The 22,993-nt window shown below is 42.8% G+C and overlaps 7 pseudogenes; all 7 read right to left on the reverse strand.

Moving 5' to 3' along the window:
- Positions 1 to 19,634: 19,634 nt before the first annotated feature.
- LOC142691494 (5S ribosomal RNA) lies at positions 19,635 to 19,753 on the reverse strand (annotated as a pseudogene).
- A 779-nt stretch (positions 19,754 to 20,532) lies between these two features.
- LOC142705389 (5S ribosomal RNA) lies at positions 20,533 to 20,651 on the reverse strand (annotated as a pseudogene).
- Positions 20,652 to 20,876: 225 nt separating this feature from the next.
- LOC142737135 (5S ribosomal RNA) lies at positions 20,877 to 20,995 on the reverse strand (annotated as a pseudogene).
- A 430-nt stretch (positions 20,996 to 21,425) lies between these two features.
- LOC142737658 (5S ribosomal RNA) lies at positions 21,426 to 21,544 on the reverse strand (annotated as a pseudogene).
- A 244-nt stretch (positions 21,545 to 21,788) lies between these two features.
- Positions 21,789 to 21,907, reverse strand: LOC142712116 (5S ribosomal RNA; annotated as a pseudogene).
- Positions 21,908 to 21,974: 67 nt separating this feature from the next.
- On the reverse strand, positions 21,975 to 22,093 carry LOC142702774 (5S ribosomal RNA; annotated as a pseudogene).
- Positions 22,094 to 22,710: 617 nt separating this feature from the next.
- Positions 22,711 to 22,829, reverse strand: LOC142738316 (5S ribosomal RNA; annotated as a pseudogene).
- Between the last annotated feature and the right edge of the window lie 164 nt (positions 22,830 to 22,993).

The following is a 22,993-nucleotide window of genomic DNA, read 5'->3' on the forward strand; positions in this document are numbered from 1 at the left end:
GTGCAGAAGATAACGCCAAACGTGGTGGATGACACAGGTGCCGCAGGTTGCGCCAGACATGGCGGATTCCTCCGGAAGTGGCAGATGACACAGGACGTGGCGGATTCCTCCGGATGTGGCAGATGACACAGGACGTGGCGGATTCCTCCGGACGTGGCAGATGACACAGGACGTGGCGGATTCCTCTGGACATGGCAGATGACACAGGACATGGCGGATTCCTATGGACGTGGCAGATGAGACAGGACGTGGCGGATTCTTCCGGACTTGGCAGATGACATAGGACGTGGCACGACTAGATACTAAAGGCAGAGCACGGGAAACAGGAACAGGGAACAAGGCACGGGTAACAACTGGAACGGGAAACACTAAGGGACCATTTGCAAGACAGACTGGGAAAACTAACAATGCTCTGGCAAGGATTAGAAGGCCTGGGGCCTTCTTATAGACCAGGAAATCGTGGCAGTTGATGATGATGACGACTTCCTATTTGCGCTCGCTGGCCCTTTAAGGCTGGGCACGAGCGTGCGCGCGCACCCTACGGGACACAGCAGAACGGAGCGGAAGTGAGCGCTGGCGTCTCCTAGGAAGGAGATGGGGACCAGCGCTCACGGATCCATGGCTGCGGGCATCGGGAGGTGCGTAAACCAGACGGCTCGCGGCCATGGACGCTACAGACGTCCACCTGCCAAAACTTCTGACAAGTCAGTGTGACATGTCAAAAGTTTTAAAAAATTTAGTTACAAGAAAGGTGTTATCATTTTTATTAGAGGAGTCCCTGCGTTAGCTTTTTCTGGCACACAGGACCTCCCAGATGGGCCAGAATTATCTATTAATATTTTTGACGCATCTCTAGGTCCTGTGCTTCACAATATAAATTACAGTTCATTGACCTCTAGTTTCTATTACGGCACAGGGGAGAAGACTCCTGTGGATGAGTATAAAATTTTTTATTTTCCTTATTGCAAATTTTTGTTTTGCAGGTTCTGCTGGACCGTTTGGACTACGTCGATGATTTACACTTAATTTTTATTTATTTTTTTAAATAAAATGGTCAAAGAAGTTTGTGGGGGCGTTTTTATTTCAATAATTTTTTTTAATTTTGTTTCTGTTTTTTTAACCCCTTCCCGATATCCGCCGTATATATACGGCGCTGTCGGGAGGTGCTTCCCGCAAAACGCCGTATAGGTACTGCGCAACGGGAAACGGTCATCGGGGCTAATTGCACCGTGACAAAGTAAAGATGGCTGCTATTGATAGCATCGGCGATCGCTGCTATTGATCAGTCAATTCTGACCGGCCAATAGCAGGGATTTTTGTTAAAACTGCGCCTTGGAGTCACAGGGCACAGTTAGACAGTGGCAATTGGTGCTGTCTAAGACAACACCCATCGCCACCAACGTCACCTAGGGAAGTGGCAGTGATGCCACCTCTAGGAGCGCTCTGATTGGTCGGTCTGTAATGACCGACCAATCAGTGCACCGGGGAGTGTTGTGAACATCGACACCAATCTGCACACCGCCATTCCAGTTTGAGGCAGCGTGCAGAGCGGTTGAGAGAGTGCCTGCTGCGGATATCCTGGGATTTGTAGTGCGTCCTGCACTACTGTGTAAAAAATAAGGGAGCCCTTTTGCTGCTTCTGTCTGATCACCAGTCTTTTTTTTTTTTGTGATCAGACAGATTTATTTGGCCCTTTCCCTGTCCTTGGGCCTGTCCCTGTCCCAATCCACCCCCTCCCTGTCCCAATCTACCCCACCTTTCCGAGTCCTGTGCCCACTGAGCGCTGATCAGTGACCACCATCACTGATCAGCATCTGTGCTCAATTTTTGGCGCAGGATTTTTTTTTTTGTCATTTGCACCATCTCCATGTGTGTGCCCTTACGGCCACGAAGTGCTGGTTAGTGACCGCCATCACTGATCAGCATTCGTGTTTTTTTTTTCACACACGTTCTTTCTTTGTGCCTTTTTTTCACCCACACCAATTACCTGTGTGTGTGTCCTGCGACCGCTGAGCGCTGATCAGTGACCGCCATCACTGATCGGCATTTGTGCTCAACTTTTGGTCCAGGAATTTTTTATTTTTTACATTTTTTCCAATTATAAATTTGCACCATCTATCTGTGTGCACCCTGCGGCTACAGACTGCTGATTAGTTATCAGCATCTGTGGTAATTTTTTGATGCAGGTTCTTTTTTTCACCCGCACCTTTCCATAGTGTGCATCCTGCGCTGCGTGCTGATCAGTGACGCACATCACTGATCAGCATATTTTCTGGCGCAAGTTTTTTTTTTTTCTAATACAATATAAAATTTAAAATATAATAGTAGTTAGTTGTAGCTAGTAGGTAGGGAGTTAGGGTAGCATACGCCAGTGTTAGAAACTTTAATTTAGTTTTAGATCTAGATAGATATATCTGGCAACTTTTTTCTGCAGTTTTAGTAGAAATTTACCATAGTTCAGTTAGACTACAGTTTTTTTAGTAATAGATAGCGTCAGTTACTGACGGACGTTCAGGTTTTTTTTTACTGACGTTTGTCCAGTAAATTTTTAGAGCCTAATTTTACTGTAGCACATTAGTTAGACTACAGTTTTTTTTTAGAAATAGATAGCGTCAGTTACTGACGGAAGTTCAGTTGTTTTTTTACTGACGTTCGTACAGTAAATTTTTAGAACCTGGTTTTACTGTAGCACGTTAGTTAGACTACAGGTTTTTTTTAGTAATAGATAGCGGCAGTTACTGACGGATGTTCAGTTGTTTTTTTACTGACGTTCGTCCAGTAAATTTTTAGAGCCTAGTTTTACTGTAGCACGTTAGTTAGACTACAGTTTTTTTTCAGTAATAGCTAGCGTCAGTTACTGACGTTCAGTTGTTTGCTTCTAACTGACGATCGTACATTATTTTTTTTTTCCTTTTCTTCTCTTCTTTCTTATCTTCTAATTTCTGTTCACTATACACGTGTAAAAACACCACACATACACACACCCGCCTGTGTAAAAATAAAAGTTGATTACACGTGTAAAAACACCACACAACCCCCTGTAATAAATCAAAATGTCTCAATCGTCCAGAAGGATGTATTCAGTCAAGGAGGCATACGCCATCATTGCCTCTGACTCTGATTCGGCCAGCGAGGGAGAGGAGGAATATGCCCCACTCCTTTTAGTTTCCTCCTCTTCCTCCTCCTTCAGTGATGAGGAACCTCCCCAAAGGCAACCCAGGAGAGCAGCTGAGCCAACCCTAATGATTGATCCCGTGTGGACTCCACTCCCTGAAAATTATGAGCCTCAAATTCCTGATTTTATAGGCAGCTCAGAAATTCAGTTTGAGACTGAAGGCCTCACAGAAATTGACTTTTTCAAGGTCTTTTTCTCTGAGGAGTTTGTTAATTTAATGGTGGCCCAGACGACTCTGTATGCCCAACAATTTTTAACCCAAAACCCCACTTCATCATTTGTTAGGTGGACCCCAGTAGATGCAGCGGAGATGATGACATTTTGGGGCCTTGTGCTGCATATGGGACTAGTGAGGAAGCCAGAGGCTAGGTAATGCTGGAGTGCGGACATTTTGTACAACACCCCAATTTACCGCATGGCCATGACCCGGACTCGCTTTGAAGCGATTTTAAAATTCTTGCATTATAATGATAATGCACAGTGCCCGCCCCAGGACGACCCCACATTTGACCGTCTTTTTAAAATCAGGCCACTCATTGATAATTTCTGCACCAAATTTTCACAAGTGTACACCCCCGATAAATATATTTCCATATACGAGTCCCTTGTTCATTTTAAGGGGAGGCCTAAATTCCGCCAATACCTGCCCAATAAGAGAGCAAGGTATGGAATTAAATTGTACAAAATGTGTGAGAGTACATCTGGTTATACACACAGGTTTAGGGTTTACGAAGGGAAGGACTCTATTATTGAACCCCCAGAATGCCCCCCCTCCTGGGAGTTAGTGGGAAAATAGTGTGGGATTTGATGCACCCATTGCTGGACAAGGGTTATCACCTGTTTTCCAAAAATGTCTGCAAAAAAACTTTGGGGTCAAAATGCTCACTCTACCCCTAGATAATTTCCTCAAGGGGTGTAGTTTCCAAAATGGGGTCACTTGTGGGAGGGGTTTCCACTGTTTTGGCCCCTCAGGTTCTTTGCACATGTGACATGGCCTTCCAAAACCATCCCTGTCAAATTTGAGCTCCAAATGGCTCCCTTTCTTTTCTGAGCTCTGCAGCCGTTTATGACCACATGTGGGTTACTGTTTTACTCGGGAGAAATTGCTTTACAAATGTTGTGGAGCTTTTTTTCCTTTAGTCCTCGTGCAAATGAGAAAAAATTAGCTAAACCTACATTTTCTTTGAAAAAATTTAGATTTTAATTTTCACTGCCTACTTCCAAAAATTTCTGCAAAAAACCTGTGGTGTCAAAATGCTCACTATACCCCTAGATAATTTCCTCAAGGGGTGTAGTTTCCAAAATGGGGTCACTTGTGGGGGGTTTCTACTGTTTTGGCCCCCCAGGGGCTTTGCAAATACGACATGGCCTCTGCAAACTATTCCTGCTAAATATGAGCTCCAAAAGCCAAATGGCGCTCTTTCTCTTCTGAGCCCTGCCGTGTGTCCAAACAGCCATTTATTACCACATGTGGGTATTGTTTTACTCAGGAGAAATTGCTTTACAAATGTTGTGGAGCTTTTTCTTCTTTAGTCCTTGTGGAATTGAGAAAAAATTAGCTAAACCTACATTTTCTTTGAAAAAATGTATATTTTCATTTTCACGGCCTACTTCCAATAATTTCTGCAAAAAACCTGTGGGGTCAAAAGGCTCACTATGCCCCTAGATAATTTCCTCAAGGAGTGTAGTTTCCAAAATAATGCCACTTGGTGGGGGTTTCCACTGTTTTGGCACCGCAAGAGCCCTGCAAACTTGACATGGCGCCTAAGATATTTTCTAATAAAAAGGAGGCCCCAAAATCCACTAGGTGCTCCTTTACTTCTGAGGCCTGTGCTTCAGTCCATAAACACACCAGGGCCACATGTGGGATATTTCCTAAATCTGCAGAACCTGGGCAACAAATATTGAGTTGCATTTCTCTGGTAAAAGCTTCTGTGTTACAAAAAAAGAGATTAAAAATGAATTTCTGCAAAAAAAAATGAGATTTGTAAATTTCACCTCTACTTTGCTTTAATTCCTGTGAAACGTCTAAAGGGTTGATAAACTTTCTAAATGCTGTTTTGAATACTTTGAGGGGTGCAGTTTTTAAAATGGGGTGACTTGTGGGGGTTTGTATTGTGTAGGCCCCTCAAAACCACTTCACAACTGAACTGGCCCCTGTAAAAATAGCCTTTTGAAATTTTCTTGCAAATGTGAGAAATTGCTGCTAAAGTTCTAAGCCTTGTAACGTCCTAGAAAATAAAAGGATGTTCAAAAACAGATGCCAATCTAAAGTAGATATATGGGGGATGTTAGTTAGCAACAATTTTGTGTGTTATAACTGCCTGTCTTACAAGTAGATACATTTAAATTGAGAAAAAAGCGAATTTTTGCAATTTTTCGCTAAATTTTGGTGTTTTTCACAATGAAATATTGATTGTATCGAGCAAATTTTTCCAGTAACATAAAGTCCAATGTGTCACGAGAAAACAATCTCAGAATCGCTTGGATAGGTAAAAGCATTCCGACGTTATTACCACATAAAGTGAAACATGTCAGATTTGAAAAATGAGGCTCTGTCAGGAAGGTCAAAAGTGCCCAAAGAGGGAAGTTAGGCACCCCGACGCGCGTTTCGCAGGTATCGCTTCCTCAGGGGGTGTGGAAGCGATACCTGCGAAACGCGCGTCGGGGTGCCTAACTACCGTGTGGACCACTCTCATCTCCAACTCCATGGGTAAGACTGACTACACTGGTTCCCCTGGTGTTACCAGGTGGACATAGTCGTTTTCACTTCTGTCCATTTCAGGTTACTCCCTTTTCCCTACTTGTGTCCAGGATCATGCAGAGAATACTTTTTTGTATAGTTCCTTAAATAAGATCGAATATGTGCTTGACACCTTAAGGCTACCGATGGTGACATTTGAATTAAATGATAGTCAATTTACCTAGTACCAGCAGTATGAGACTGTATCTGCTAAATGACCTTGCTCTTTGACTATTATTGAGATTTGCATTGCACAGCAACATTACCTTACCTATGCTTGTATGGTGTTTGTGATTGATCCACAAATAGAACTTATTTTTTTAGAACCTCGTTGTGGTTTTTTATATATTGTGTGCGTATATTATTGTATGTAATAAAGAATAAAACTTATATTTTTCTATGACCCGTGGCGCAATAACTCCTTGTTCTCAAGTGTTCGTTATGTTAGATTGGAGTTTGCTACTCTGTACTGATATTTTGGAGGTGTCGTAATACAACCTTTTGGGTGACACCTAACCAATTACTATACCTGAGAGACAATTTTGTTGATAATCTATTACTTCGTTTAAATGGTCCAGCCAAACATAGCAAAAAAATAAAAGTTAGCAGTATTAAAAATATAAAACCTAGATTTTTTCTCCCTTGCGCCACAATAGAAACTAGAGGTCAAGGAAAAATAATTTCCCTTCATGTAACTCTGCTTCCTGTCAACTAAAAAGTCATCCGCCAGAGGGAATTTTTTTTCCCCCATTGTGGAGTACAAGAATGTCTAATTCCCGGGTGAGGCTTTCTTGTACTCATAGGGAAACATTTTTCCTTCTGACAGATGATTTTTCCGTTGACAGGTGACAGAGTTCAATAGGGGTGGTGTTAGGGGGAGGAGGGGGGAAAATATGGTCTGTTCACAGTTTGTGTTTTTTCCACCCCTGCCCTAGATTTCAATCCTATTTCCGCCCCGTCTAACGAGTGAGTATGGCTGGCTTTGCAACTCTGCACCTCTCCTCAGCCTCCACATGTGATTAGATGAGAGAAGGAGGAGGAGGAGAAGGGCGGACTGTGGCTGATAACATTCACTGCTGGTATATATTTATATGTGCGGTATATTCACTGCTGCTATATATGGATCTATACGGTATATAACACTGCTGGTACATATTTATTTATAGGTTGTGTGCAGTTTATTTTTTGCTTTGCTACTATTCCATATGCCTTTTTTTCTAAATATACATTTTATGCCCCTTGCAGTTAAGGGGGTTGTTCCAAGATTAAATGTTACCCCTTGTCTACAGAATAGGACATAACATGTTGATCGGTGGGGGTCCGACCACTGGAACCCACACTGATAACTAGAACGGTGGTCCCTTGTACCCCTGAGTAACTGGAGCGGCGGGGTATGTGTTTGACCTGCAGCGTCATTAACTCAGGGGTACAAGGGACCCCCACTGATCAGCATGTTATCTCCTATCTTGTAGAGAGGGGATAACATTTAATCTTGGGACGATCCCTGTAAGGCCTGAACATGCAGTGAATAGTTTTCAGATTATATTACTGGATCGATGATTACATTCATTCCTAGTCCGGTCTGTGTAGTTTCGGTTTACAAATATTACGGATTGGTTGTACAGATCCAACAGACGTGGACAGAAAGTGCAGGGTGCGTTACAATACTGACTGTAAAGTGTAGCATGCGTTACTATACTGACTGTAAAGTGACGCATGCGTTACTATACTGACAGTAAAGTGCAGCATGCGTTACTATACTGACTGTAAAGAGCCATTGAAGGGGTCCTGACACAAGTTTGAACACTGACAGTGTTGTTTCATTTTTGTGTTTGTATTTTGGATACACGTTGCCCTGGTTATTTTACTAGTACTTATAGCTGGGGCAATATAGGGATATTTACTACACAATTGCCTGTAGCATTATGAGACCTTGCAGCTTATAACAATGATGTTCAGTAGTATATTTTTTTGTTAACACAGTTGTAAATTTTTTGTTTCGTTTTACAAGTTGTTTCTTAGTTCCGATTTTTTTTATTTTTTTTTGTGGATGAGGGGGGGGGGCGCCGTTTCCATTTTCGCCTCAGGCAGCAGAAGAGCTAGAATCGGCCATGGGGATATGACATACCCATGATAGATGCAAGAGTAAAGAGCACAGCAAACGTCCGCCCCGACCTGTCATTTTTGGTTACATCATTTGCTATTAGTTGTGGGTTTTACCTCCCCATTGAATGCAATGGGGAAAATCCGCAATAAAAGTGCAATGAATCCGCAGCATATATAGACATGCTACGAATTTAAAAACCACAGCATAGGTCAATTTATGAACATCTTCACTGCAGATTATTTCTGCAGTGTGTGCATGAGCTTTGTTCAAATCTCATATACTTTGCTGCTACTGTAAATGCTGCAGAAATTCCACACAAAATCCCGTTGGGGAAATTCCACAGCATTTACGCTACATGTAAACACAGCCTTAGGGTATGTTCACACGTCTTAACAAAATACGTCTGAAATTACGTTTACGCTAAAACAGCTCCTGAATTTCAGACGTTTTTGCAAGTACTCTCGTTTTTCGCGGTGTCCATTACGGACGTAATTGGAGCGGTTTTTCAATGGAGTCAATGAAAAACAGCTCCAAAAACGTCCAAAGAAGGGACATGCACTTCTTTGACGCGGGCGTCTTTCTACGCGCCGTCTTTTGACAGCAACGCGTAAAATTACACCTTGTCTGAACAGAACATCGTAAAACCCATTGCAAGCAACTGGCAGATGTTTGTAGGCGTAATGGAGCCATTTTTTCAGGCGTAATTCGAGGCTTAAAACGCCCGAATTACGTCTGAATATATGCCGTGTGAACATACCCTCAGAGTTTCGATGGATAGCAGCAGCCCGTGATCAACTGATTTGTCTAATATGTCCAGAGTCATCTAAAGCTCAGCTGATTTATTCGGCCATACATTTGCCCGGCAGACTGAAACGCTAACCATGTAATGCATGGACAGGGGCTGCTGACCATGTAATAGGTCACATGGAGAGTGGCTTCCTCTGATTTTCAATTATTTGCTATACTACAGGCTCTTTTAGATCTTTCTGTCTGAATTCATGTTTTATTCATGTAACTCTAAAATTGCCATAATTATGTTGATCATAGATATCTTATTTCATGTTATTTATATCAGGGTGTTTTCATTTGTTTCACCTCTCTGGAATGAAAAATATTTATGATGAAACGTTGCCAATGACAAAACCATGTAAGGCCCTGTTCACACTGAGTTTTTTTCAGGCAGAAAATTCTGCCTCAAAATTCAGTTTGGAATTTTGAGGCAGATTTTGATCTGCCCGCGCGCCGTTTGTTGCGTTTTTCGTTCGTACCCATTAAACGCCACTGGCAAAAATGCAGTGACATACGCTTTCTCTGCCTCCCATTGATGTCAATAGGAGGTCAGAGACGTAAACATCCGAGGATAGGGCATGTTGCTTCTTTTTCCCGCAAGCGTTTTTTTCCGCTCGTGGAAAAAAAATGTCTCGGACGTTTTTTGGTGCATCTTCCGACACAGTTTCCGCATCAAAAAATGTGTAAAAAAAACTCCATGTGAACAGGGCCTAAAACTCCCACGTTTGGAAATCATTGAAAACCAAAACAAAAAAATTACATATTGTAAACTGATTTCCCTCAACTAAAAGCCATAACAGACTTCTTGTAAATGTAAAATATGTATATTAAGTATGATGCCACTAGTGGAAGGAACATTTTTATTTACTATATTTCTGAGAAAATAATTCGTATTTGACTGAAAGTATTTTGTGTGAAACAAAGCCTTCATCCACACTGGGTTTTCCCACCATTAGAAGTAATGAAGAACCCTTTCACCCCCCTGCTATTTTCTATCCATTTGATTGACTGCCGAATAAAACTTCCCAAGGAGATATAAGCTGATCACCAGGAGATTCTGGAGCCATAACGTGCATGCACAATTGTATGAATAATTTTGCGACACCAGATTGAAAAGATGGAGGCATTACAAAGATGGATGTTGAAAATGGACCTGTCAGTTATATGTTATTGTTTATTGTACCTGACTTTTTTTAAAAGCATAAATCTTAACAAAAATAAAACAAGAAAAGAAAGAATAACAAACTGCAAACCATAGAGCGGTAACATCTGGACTAAAGGTGGTGGCACAGGTCAAAATGCAAAGTGACTGATAACCTGATTGAGTTGTGCTACCTTATAGTAGGCATATAAGCTGAACCAATCGTTCCCCGAAACTCTAAGGCCTCATGCACACGACCTCATTGGTTTTGCGGTCCGCAAAACCACGGTTCCGTTGCGGTCCGTGGGACCACAAAAAACCCTTGTTGTGCATCCATGTATCATCCAGACTCACAGATCCTCAACAATTCAACAGTATTGGTGAATCCGCAAATCCGAACATAAAATTACTTGTACTGGGTATTTGTGGTCCGGACTTGCCGTCCCCGCACCAATCCGTAATCACGGTCGTGTACATTGGGCCATAGAAAAGAACGGGTCCGCATTTATCTGAAAAAATGCGGATAAATTGTGGCCGCAATAATACGGTCGTGTGCATGAGGCCTAATAGGAAGGTGCAGTGGATGAACTTGAGATAAGAAAACAAAAATTGCTGTGCGCAAGGCATTGCCCAGTGTCAGGGCTTATTCAGACGAACGGGATGTACGTCCGTGCAATAAAATCACGCGCGTCGCACGGACCTATATTGATCTATGGGGCCGTGCATACAGTTGCGTGATTTTTACGCAGCGTGAGTGCGCTGCGAAAAACTTACGACATGACGGTTCTTTGTACGTATTTTGTGCATCACGCACCCATTGAAGTCAATGGGTGCGTGAAAATCACGCATTCCACACGGAAGCACTTCCGTGGGACGAGCGTGATTCGGGCAAATGCTGTCAAACTGAATGTACCACAAGCTTTTCTGTTTACAAACATCCAAACGGAGTGTCATAATGATGGCACACATAACACAGGGCTGACACACGGAGCTGTTGAGTACCTTTTGCGCGCACAAAACGCTGCGTTTTTTGCACGCGCAAAACGCACACGCTCGTGTGAATCCGGTCTCATAGAGACAGGTCTTTGGACGTGAATGAAGTGGCATAAAATATCTTGACACTCGTCACTTAGGGTGCAGTCACACTTGGCATATTTGCTTTGTATTTCCACAGCGTAAACATATGCTGCTGAAAACATTACAATGTATGTCTATGGGGCAAATATTCCTCAACGTAAGAACTAGAGAAATCTGAGAAAATATTTTTCACATAGGCTTGCATTGTAGTTTTCTGAAGCTTATTTTTACGCTGCAGAAATACAAGGCAAATACGCCATATGTTAGTGTACTATTAAAGTCATCATCTCACAATTATTATTTCACTCCTCATTGGGTCACTTTACACTCCTACTCCGTTATAGTCAACTATGACTCTTCCGGTAGCTATGTGACCATTCAGTGAGGAAATGCAATTATGTTTTACCTAGTCTGAGTTGTGGAGAGGAAGTGGATGAGTGTGTTATTATTAGGGTATGTTCACATGGCTTATTTTCACGGCTGAAAAATCGGAAGCAGAACTCCTCCAAACATCTGCCCATTGATTTCAATGGGAAATACGGTGTTCTGTTCCGATGGGGCATTTTTTACGCCTCATTTTCAAAAAACGGAGCGTAAACAGACGCCCCGTAAAAAGAAGTGCATGTCACTTCTTCAGGCATATTTTACGCTCCGTTTACCTATGGAATTCAATGGGAGGCGTAAAATTAGGTTTGCTGTAGTTTGGCACACAGTTGGAGCGTAATTTGAAGCGTTTACACCTCAAAAAATGGCTCAAACTTTAGAAACACTCCCCCAAGGGTTGTTGCAAGAGTAGCCATTTTAAAAGCTGAATGTATGGTGGTAAGAAGGCTTTTCACACAACAAACTGAAGGAGCTTTCCAATGGCACCCAGAGCGTACCAGGATGCATATTGATGTGGATGGACTGGGGTAAGGACCACATTCATCAAATTATGTTTTTGTGTTTTGTGTATCCATGTTTTTCGGGCTCTAAATGTTTGTTTTAACCCCTTCCCGCGATTGGGCGTGACTGTACCCAGAATCAAAGTGATTTCCCGCATTCGAGCGTACAGTTTCGCCCAAGCTTCAAACTGTCACCATGTCATAGACAGTTGCCGAGAGGGACTCGTGGCACAGAAAAAATCAGAGTGGTACCGTGTCGGCACGAGCTGTGATTGTACTGACAGGCAAATCACAGCGCAGGAGCAGTCTTTTGCTGGCATCTCCGTCTCTGACAAGCTCATTCCTGTCAGAGAGCTTGTCAGAGTCGGAAGCAAGTACAAATACAGTGAAGATTGTGAAAAAAAACAAAACAAAACCCAGCGATCTGCCCCTTTTGTGCCCACTAACCAGTGATCACCCCCTTTGGTGCCCACTGGTTAAGAAAAAAAAACTAATATATATATATTGCTACTTAACAGGGAACTCGGGCAGTGGGCAATCTAGGGACATAGCAGGGTTATGGCGACCGGGCACTGCGACAGATGATAGATGGGCACAGATCACAGCACGGCAGAAGGACACTGTGGGGGACTGAAATGATATATATATATATATATATATATATTATATAATTTCAGTCCACCCACAGTGTCCTTCTGCCGTGCTGTGATCTGTGCCCATCTATCATCTGTCGCAGTGCCCGGTCGCCATAACCCTGCTATGTCCCTAGATTGCCCACTGCCCGAGTTCCCTGTTAGGTAGCAATACCACATCTCATTTAGTTTTTCCCCTGGTAGGTAGGGTATCCTTACTAATTGAATACAGCAGGGTCGCTGGTCTGTTCTCATTCCACAGTTGAGAGTAGCAGTGTATTTTTTGATTAAAAAAAAGTTGTAACATTTTTTTTTTTTTTAAATGTGTTCGTTAGTTAGGTAGCAAGAGTTCGTTAGTATGGCCAAAAAAGTCTTCTCAGCTGAGGAAGCATATGAAATGCTGTGTTCTGATACGGACAGCGCGAGTGAAGGTGAAGCACAGTTCGTGCTTCCATCTTCCTCTGCATCCAGTGTCTCTGAGTCTGCACCCCCCAGTTGGCGCAGAAGAGCCATAGGTCCTGCTCTGCCTGAGCTGACCTGGGAAGTTGCGGACAATTATAGCCCCCGGGTGCCTGAATTTACAGCCCCCTCAGGCATTCAAATAGAAATTACGGGTTTCAGCCCCATTGATTATTTTAAACTTTTTTTTTCAGACGCCCTTTTAGAATTAATTGTCCAGTAGACCAAAATTTATGCGGAACAATTTATCACCCAGAATCCCTACTCATTTAATGGGAGAGGCCAAAATTGGACCCCCACAAACCCAGTGGAATTGCGGAAGTTTTGGGGCTTATTTTTAAGTTTTGGTCTCATAAAAAAGCCCATTACTATTGGTCCCCTGAACTGGGCCACCAGAACTGACGGGCAATTAGGTCTTGGGTCTTACGGGCACCCGCATGTCCTGCCAGCTTGGAACTGTGACCCCAGCGAAGGATTCTTCCTCTGTCTGCCAGCCGTACGAAAGTTTTTCCTGGAGGAATGCCTTTAACCTGCAGAGGGTTGACAGAGTAGATGCAGGAAGGATCGATAATATTCTGTGGCGACTCCACAGTGTCCTCTGTTTCAAATGACCTGGACAAGGCATCGGCCCTCACATTCTTGTCGGTAGTGGAGTTCGAACCGGAACCGTGCAAAAAACAATGACTATCTGGCTTGACGAGGGTTCAGTCGTTGAGCCGTCTGTAGGTAGGTCAAGTTCTTGTGGTCCATGAAGACCAGGATAGGATGAGCTGCGCCTTCCAGTAGGTGTCTCCACTCCTGCAGAGCCAGCTTGATGGCCAGTAACTCCCGGTCCCCAATCGAGTAGTCGCACTCTGCAGAAGAAAACAGCTTGGAGTAGTAACCACATACCACCGTCTTGCCTTTCGAACCCCTCTGGAACAATAGAGCACCGGCACCAATAGAGGAGGCGTCCACCTCTAACGAAAACTGCAGGGACACATCAGGATGGTGCAGAATGGAGGCAGACGTGAAGGCTTTCTTTAAGGTTTCAAATGCGATCTCTGCCTCTGGAGTCCATACTTTGGCATTCATACCCTTCTTAGTGAGGGTGGAGAAGGGGGCTGTCAGAGAAGAGAAGTTGGGGATGAATAGTCTGTAGAAGTTGGCGAATCCCAGGAAGCGTTGTATGGCCCTTAAACCTTGGGGACGTGGCCACTCCAGGACAGCCTTGACCTTTTCAGGGTCCATCTTGAGACCCTGATCAGAGATAATGTAGCCCAGGAAGGGTAGAGACTTCTCTTGGAACACACACTTCTCCAACTTGGCGTAGAGATGATTCTCTCTCAAGTGCAGTAGCGCCCAGGGTTGTCTCTCCAACCAATCCCAGACATTGGGGTTTCTTAAGCCTCTGGGGACACAGACGCACGACATGGCCAGCGAGGCCGCAATACAGACAGAGTCCAGAGGTGCGCCTGCGCTGTTTTTCCTGATCAGACAGTTTAAGCCGATCCACCTGCATCGGAACCTCGGGCGCAGCAGAAGAACAGGGCAAGAGGGGTTGCTGGAAGTTGGGCGCCAGTCTAGGAAGCCGTCTCTCCTGAAGAATCTCTTGGGATCTCTCTCTGAGCCTTATGTCCACGCGGGTAGCCAGTAGAATCAGATCATCCAGAGCAGCTGGGAGATCTCGAGCAGCCAGTTCGTCTTTGATCTCAGGCGATAGGCCATGCCAGAAGGATGCAACCAAGGCCTCATTGTTCCAAGACAATTCTCCTGCCAGAGTCCGGAACTGGATGGTGTATTCGCCCACGGAGGCGTCCTCCTGACAGAGGTTAAAAATAGCAGTGGCTGCCGATGAGGCTCGTCCAGGCTCCTCAAATACGGAACGGAACAACCGCACAAACCGCAGGAAGTCTCTGGTCACGGGTCCCTGTCGTTCCCAGATTGGATTCGCCCACGCCAGGGCCTTGATGGCGAGTAGGGATACAATAAAGGTGATCCTGGCTCCGTCCGAAGGAAATGCTTGGGCGTGCAGAGTGAAGTGGATTTGGCATTGGTTCAGGAACCCCCTGCATGAACTTGCGTCTCCATGAAACCGAGGTGGCAATGGCAGCGAGAACCGAGAGTCCGAACTGGAGCTGCCAGGAGGTGTAGCAGGAGGGTCGATCGGAGGAGTTTGACTAGAAGCGATGACGGAAGAAACTAGCGCACCAAGATGCTGCGCCATGGAGTCACGATGAGTTGATCCTGTCACGCTTGCAGATCTTGCAGGTCCGCCTGCATGGCTTCGGAGGATGACGGGCTCTTGACTTGGCCAGCGGGGTCCATGGCCTGAGCGTACTGTCACGGCGCGGGGTGTGGACCCACTGGGCCATGCGGGGTAGCAGCTGGCCAATAAGGTACAAAACAATGTCTATAGTTCAGAACGGGTACCTGAGGCAATGTAGACAGTGGCAGGAACACGACTTGGCTTTCACAGCAGGTGACGCCGCGGATGCAGCGGGAAGACATGACTTGGCTTTCACAGCAGGTGATGCCGCGGATGCAGCGGAAGACACGACTTGGCTTTCACAGCAGGTAACGATAGTACGGGATGCAGGGTACAGGTAGCAGGAACGGGTAACACTGGGAACTGGAAAACACTGGGAGACCATTAGCAAGACAGACTAGGGTATACAATAATGCCCATTTGGGCTGATAATTGATTTTGACAGCTGGACGCATACTGGCCCTTTAAGGCCGTGCACGCGCGGGCGCGCGCGCCCTGCGGGAAACAGCACGAGGACCCAGGAGAGAGTGCCGGCATCTGCCAGGAGGAGGAGGACGCCGAGCAGAGAGATGTCCATGGCCGGGATCGTCAGGGGGTGAGTTAGAACGGCGATGGACGTAACAGTAGGTTGGTAGTGGAACCTGCCATTCCCTCTCCCTCCATTGCAGGTTTTCTAGGTTGTCCTCCTAATTTACTAAAATTAAAGTATTTCTTATTATACCCCTAGATGAATACCTAGAAGGTTGTCACTTCACAATTTAAAAATTCTCACTATACCCCTAGATGAATACCTTGAAAGGGGTTACATTCCAATCTAAATCTTCTCACTATACCGCTAGATGAATTCTTTGAGGGGTTTTAGTTTCCTAAATGGGGTCACTTTTCTGGGTTTCTAATGTTTTGACACCCCAGAGCCTCTGTTTTCATGACACAGGGCAGTAAATGCCATCGTAGTAGGCCTCAGATGTTGCATGGTGCTCTTTACCTTCTGAGCCCCGCCACGTGCTCAAATAGCAGTTCATCTCCACAAATGGGGTATTGCCATATTCAGGAGAAATTGCGTAACAAACTGTGGGTGCCTTTTCTCCTTTAACACCTTGTGAAAATTATGAATTTGGGGCTAAAGCAACATGTTCTTTGAAAAATCTAAATTTTATTATTTTACTGCCCAGTGTATGAAACACCTGTGGGGTCAAACCGCTCACTATACCACTTGAAAAATTCCTTGAGGGGTGTAGTTTCCCAAATGGAGTCACTTTTGGGGGGTTTCCACTGCACTGGTTACAAATGCGACATGATGCAGAGAAATCAATCCAGCACTCCAAAAGCTAAACGGCGTGCCTTCCTTTCGGAGTCCTGCCGCTTGCCCAAACAGCAGTTTCTGACCACATGTTTGGTATTTCCGTACTCTGGAGAAGTTGCTTTACAAATGTTGGGGTGCTTTTCCTCATTTATTTGTTGAAAAAATTATAAATCTTGAGGTAAAGCTACATCTTATTGGAAAATAATGTAATTTTTCATTTTCACTGCCCAATTCGAATGAAATCTATGAAACACCTGTGGTGTCAAAATGCTCACTACACCCCTAGATGAATTCCTCAAGCGGTGTAGTTTCCAAAATGGGGTCTTTTTTGTGGTGTTTCCTTTATTTTTGCACCACAAGACCTCTTCTAATCTGACATGGTGCCTGAAATATAATTTAAGAAAAGGAAGGCCCAAAAATCCTCTAGGTACTCCTTTGCTTCTGGGGCTTTTGTTTCAGTCCAGTAGCGCACTAGGGCCACATGTGGGATATTTCTAAAAAGTTCAGAATCAGGACAATAAATATTCAGTTGTGTTTCTCTGGTAAAAACCTTCAGTATCACAGGAAAAATGGATTAAAATGGAATTTCTGCAAAAAAAAAATGAAATTTGCAAATTTCCCTTCCACTTTGCTTTAATTCCTGTGAAACGCATAAAGGGTTAAAAACTTTCTAAATGCTGTTCTGAGTACTTTAAGGGGTGCAGTTTTTAAAATGGGGTGATTTTTGGGGGTTCCTAATATATAAGGCCCTCAAAGCCACTTCAGAACAGAACTGGTCCCTAAAAAAATAGGCTTTTGACATTTTCTTGAAAATTTGAGAAATTGCTGCTAAACTTATAAGCCTTGTAACGTTCTAAAAAAATAAAAGGATGTTCAAAAAATGATGCCAATCTAAAGTAGACATATGGGAAATGTTAGCTAGTAACTATTTTGTGTCGTATAACTATCTGTCTTATAAGCTGATACATTTAAATATAGAAAATGCAAATTTTTTCCAAATTTTCTCTAAATTTTGGTGTTTTTCACACAAAAATATTGAATATATCGACCAAATTTTTTCACTAACTTAAAGTACAATATGTCACGAGAAAACAATCTCAGAATCGCTTGGATAGGTAAAAGAATTCCCAAGTTATTACCACATATATTAACACACGTCAGATTTAAAAAATGAGGCTCTGTCATATGGTCCAAAAGTGGCTGCGTCCTTAAGGGGTTAAAGTTGCACACACTACGCAAGTACAAACATGTGCCTAGCCACTTATTATATTATTTTAATGTTATTAATGTGTTCCTGAAATGTGTGTGTACTAATATACGTTCAAAAATTTTAGAAACCTCAATGCAATTTTTACAAGGTTCCCTAAAAGCAACAGTTTTTATTAAAGATTTTTTTTGGCCATATGTCCAGATGCCATTTTGCGCACTCACACTTCACGGCCTATGTGTACAAGTTATTAACTGTTTTAACAGTACCAACTTTCATCTCTGTGTTAATGTCCTGATTGTATATATTTTAATAAACGATACCAGGATTCCCTTCGATTAAATGGCCATGCACAGTATTTTTTTAAATATATGAACATATTTGTGCAGTGTTTTGTGTGGTAAAGTTTGTTCAAAGTGTTCAGTCTATGTGCTTATTTACTTTAAGTTAGGAATTGCGTTTGTTTGCTCAGTGTTTGGAACAGAGCAACGCAAAAACACAACACAATTGATCCTTTGTTTAGTTTAGTAGCAGGTACAACCCCTGCGTTCGACATTATGCATTTTACCACACTATCCAAAGAAGCTTGAAACTTTATTAAAGTGTTTTTTGTGTTATTATGATTAGAATCAATAGCTGAGCAAGTTGCCCAATGGTTGCTGATTGTGATTTGCCCCAGGACAATAAACATTCCCTGAGGATACCAAACTGGCCTTTGCTTACGCTTTTTGTTGAATTGTGTATTTGATACAGAATTTTTCATTATTTTTTAGGTACAGGCCCGCCCCAATCTCTGGGACAAAGCGATGTCAAACTACAGCAACAGAGTGCTACACCAGGACTCATGGAAGGAAATCTGCGCTGCGCTGTAACCGGAATGGGCGGACCGCACTAGCAAGGTGAAGGCGGAAATTGGTGACTGTTTAAAATATGTGAACATGTGTTATAATAATTAAGAAATGTTGCGTGAATGGCAAATTGTGGGTTTTGGCCTTCAATGTTTTTGTGCTGACAGTCTGGAACGCCTCTGCGGAGCAACCAAAGTGTACATGCATACACACGCATAAACGCTAAGTTTTTTTATGCCACATTTCTATTTTTTAACAAATGAACACATAAAGTGCGACTTGGAGCAGGGGATCAGATTATGTTTGGTGTTAGAATTTTTGTGCTTTATTATTTGACAGAAAAAGACCTTCAGAATCGGTGGAATAGTGTCCGGGACTGCTTCCAGAGGCATCTTAAAAAGGCTCAGAGTAGTTGGTCCTCTCCCTCTACAAGTTCGCAATGTCCATTCCATGCTGTTCCTCCTGCCCAACAGGGCACTCTGCCAGTAAGTTTTTGGAAAATATCATCTTTGTTTTAGGAGACATGCTGTTCATTTGTATGCATCCTTTGACATCTGCTATATGTCATGTTTATGTTCTGAAAACCACATCACTTTATAATGTTGACTTTAAATGCTTTAATCCATAGTCCTTTTTAATCGATTGTGAAACAAAATCTAAACGACATAATAAAAAAAAATCAAACGCACCACGGATTCCCAGACAGTCTCCCACACAGGTGCTAGCAAGGCCTTAAGCTGTGTAACTTCTGCGATCTGACGAGAGCAGGCACATTCAGCTTAGAATGGTCATTGACATTAAATGCTTTAATTCATAGTCCTTTTTAATCGATTGTGAAACAAAATCTAAACAACATAAAAAAAGTCTCCCACACTGGTACTAGCGAGGCATTAAGCTGCGTAACTTCTGCGATTTGACAAGAGCAGGCACATTCGGCTTAGAATGGCCATTGACATAAAATGCTTTAATCCATAGTCCTTTTTAATCGATTGTGAAACAAAATCTAAACAACATAATAAATAGTCAACCGCACCACAGATTCCCAGACAGTCTCCAACACTGGTACTAGCGAGGCCTTAAGCTGTGTAACTTCTGCGATCTGACGAGAGCAGGCACATTCAGCTTAGAATGTCCATTGACAATAAATGATTTAATCCATAGTTCTTTTTAATCGATTGTGAAACAAAATCTAAACGACATAATAATAGTCTCCCACACTGGTACTAGCGAGGCCTTAAGCTGTGTAACTTCTGCAATCTGACGAGAGCAGGCACATTCAGCTTAGAACAGCCATTGATATTAAATGCTTAAATCCATAGTCCTTTTTAATTGATTGTGAAACAAAATCTAAACGACATAATAAAAAGTCAACCGCACCACAAATTCACAAACTGTCTCCCACACTGGTACTAGCAAGGCCTTAAGCTGTGTAACTTCTGCGATCTGACGAGAGCAGGTACATTCAGCTTAGAATATCCATTTACGTTAATTTAATCCACAGTCCTTTTTAATCGATTGTGAAACAAAATCTAAATGACATAATAAAAATTCAACTGCACGATGGATTCCCAGACAGTCTCCCATACTGGTACTAGCGAGGCCTTAAGCTGTGTAACTTCTGCGATCTGATGAGAGCAGGCACATTCAGCTCAGAATGGCTATTAACAATAAATACTTTAATCCATAGTCCTTTATAATCGATTGTGAAACAAAATCTAATAAACATAATAAAAATTCAACCGCACCACGTATTTCCAGACAGTCTCCCACACTGGTACTAGTGAGGCCTTAAGCTATGTAACTTGTGCGATCTGACGAGAGCAGGCACATTCAGCTTAGAAGGGCCATTGACATTAAATGAGTTAATCCATAGTCCTTTTTAATCGATTGTGAAACAAAATCTAAACGACATATTCAAAAGTCAACCGCACCACGTATTCCCAGACAGTTGCCCACACTGGTACTAGCGAGGCCTTAAGCCGTGTAACTTCTGCGATCTGACAAGAGCAGGCACATTCAGCTTAGAATGGTCATTGACATTAAATGCTTTAATTCATAGTCCTTTTTAATCGATTGTGAAACAAAATCTAAACGACATAAAAAAAGTCTCCCACACTGGTACTAGCGAGGCATTAAGCTGCGTAACTTCTGCGATTTGACAAGAGCAGGCACACTCGGCTTAGAATGGACATTGACATAAAATGCTTTAATCCATAGTCCTTTTTAATCGATTGTGAAACAAAATCTAAACAACATAATAAATAGTCAACCGCACCACAGATTCCCAGACAGTCTCCAACACTGGTACTAGCGAGGCCTTAAGCTGTGTAACTTCTGCGATCTGACGAGAGCAGGCACATTCAGCTTAGAATGGCCATTGACGTCAAACACCTTAATCCATAGTCCTTTTTAATCGATTGTGAAACAAAATCTAAACGACATAATAAAAAGGCAACCGCACCACTGATTCCCAGCCAGTCTCCCACACTGGTACTAGCAAGGCCTTAAGCTGTGTAACTTGACGAGAGCACGCACATTCAGCTTAGAATGGCCATTGACATTAAATGCTGTAATGCAAAGTTCTTTTTAATCGATTGTGAAACAAAATCTAAACGACATAAAAAAAAGTCGACCGCACCACGTATTCCCAGACAGTCTCCCACACTGGTACTAGCGAGGTCTTAAGCTGTGTAACTTCTGCTATCTGACGATAGAAGGCACATTCAGCTTAGAATGGCCATTGACATTAAATACTTTAATCCATAGTCCTTTTTAATCGATTGTGAAACAAAATCTAAACGACATAATAAAAAGTCAACCACACCACGGATTCCCAGACAGTCTCCCACACTGGTACTAGCGAGGCCTTAAGCTGTGTAACTTCTGCGATCTGACAAGAGCAGGCACATTCAGCTTAGAATGGTCATTGACTTTAAATGCGTTAATCCATAGTCCTTTTTAATCGATTGTGAAACAAAATCTAACCGACATAATAAAATGTCAGCCGCACCACTAATTCCCAGCCAGTCTCCCACACTGGTACTAGCGAGGCTTTAAGCTGTGTAACTTGATGAGAGCACGCACATTCAGCTTAGAATGGCCATTGACATTAAATGCTTTAATCCATAGTTATTTTTAATCGATTGTGAAACAAAATCTAAACTACATAAAAAAAATTCAACCACACCACTGATTCCCAGACAGTCTTCCACACTGGTACTAGCGAGGCCTTAAGCTGTGTAACTTCTGCGATCTGACGAGAGCAGGCACATTCAGCTTAGAATGGCCATTGACATTAAATGCTTTAATCCATAGTCCTTTTCAATCGAAAGTAAAACAAAATCTAAACGACATAATAAAAAGTCAGCCGCACCACGAATTCCCAGACAGTCTCCCACACTGGTACTAGCGAGGCCTTAAGCTGTGTAACTTCTGCGATCTGACGAGAGAAGGCACATTCAGCTTAGAATGGCCATTGACATTAAATGCTTTAATCCATAGTTCTTTTTAATCGATTGTGAAACAAAATCTAAACGACATAATAAAAAGTCAACCGCACCAATGATTCCCAGACAGTCTCCCACACTGGTACTAGCGAGGTCTAAAGGTTTGTAACTTGACGAGAGCAGGCACATTCAGCTTAGAATGGCCATTGACATTAAATGCTTTTAATCCATAGTCCTTTTTAATCGATTGTGAAACAAAATCTAAACGACATAATAAAAAGTCAACCACACCACGGATTCCCAGACAGTCTCCCACACTGGTACTAGCGAGGCCTTAAGCTGTGTAACGTCTGCAATCTGACGAGAGCAGGAACATTCAGCTTAGAGTGGCCAATGACATGAAATGCTTTAATCCATAGTCCTTTTTAATCGATTGTGAAACAAAATCTAAACTACATAATAAAAAGGCAACCGCACCACGTATTCCCAGACAGTCTCCCACACTGGTACTAGCGAGGACTTCAGCTGTGTAACTACTGCGTACTGACGAGAGCAGGCACATTCAGTTTAGGATGTCCATTGACATTAAATGCTTTAATCCATAGTCCTTTTTAATCGAATGTGAAACAAACTCTAAACTACATAATAAACAGTCAACCGCACCACGGATTCCCAGACAGTCTCCCACACTGGTACTAGCGAGGCCTTAAACTGTGTAACTTCTGCAATCTGACGAGAGCAGGTATATTCAGTTTAGAACGGCCATTGACTTTAAATGCTTTAATCCAAAGTCCTTTTTAATCGATTGAGAAACAAAATATAAACGACATAATAAAAAGCCAACCGCACCATGGATTCCCAGACAGTCTCCGACACTGGTACTAGCGGGGTCTTAAGCTGTGTAACTTCTGCGATCTGACGAGAGCAGGCACAT

This window comes from Rhinoderma darwinii, chromosome 1, assembly GCF_050947455.1.
Source record: "Rhinoderma darwinii isolate aRhiDar2 chromosome 1, aRhiDar2.hap1, whole genome shotgun sequence".
In the NCBI taxonomy this organism is placed as follows: Eukaryota; Metazoa; Chordata; class Amphibia; order Anura; family Rhinodermatidae; genus Rhinoderma; species Rhinoderma darwinii.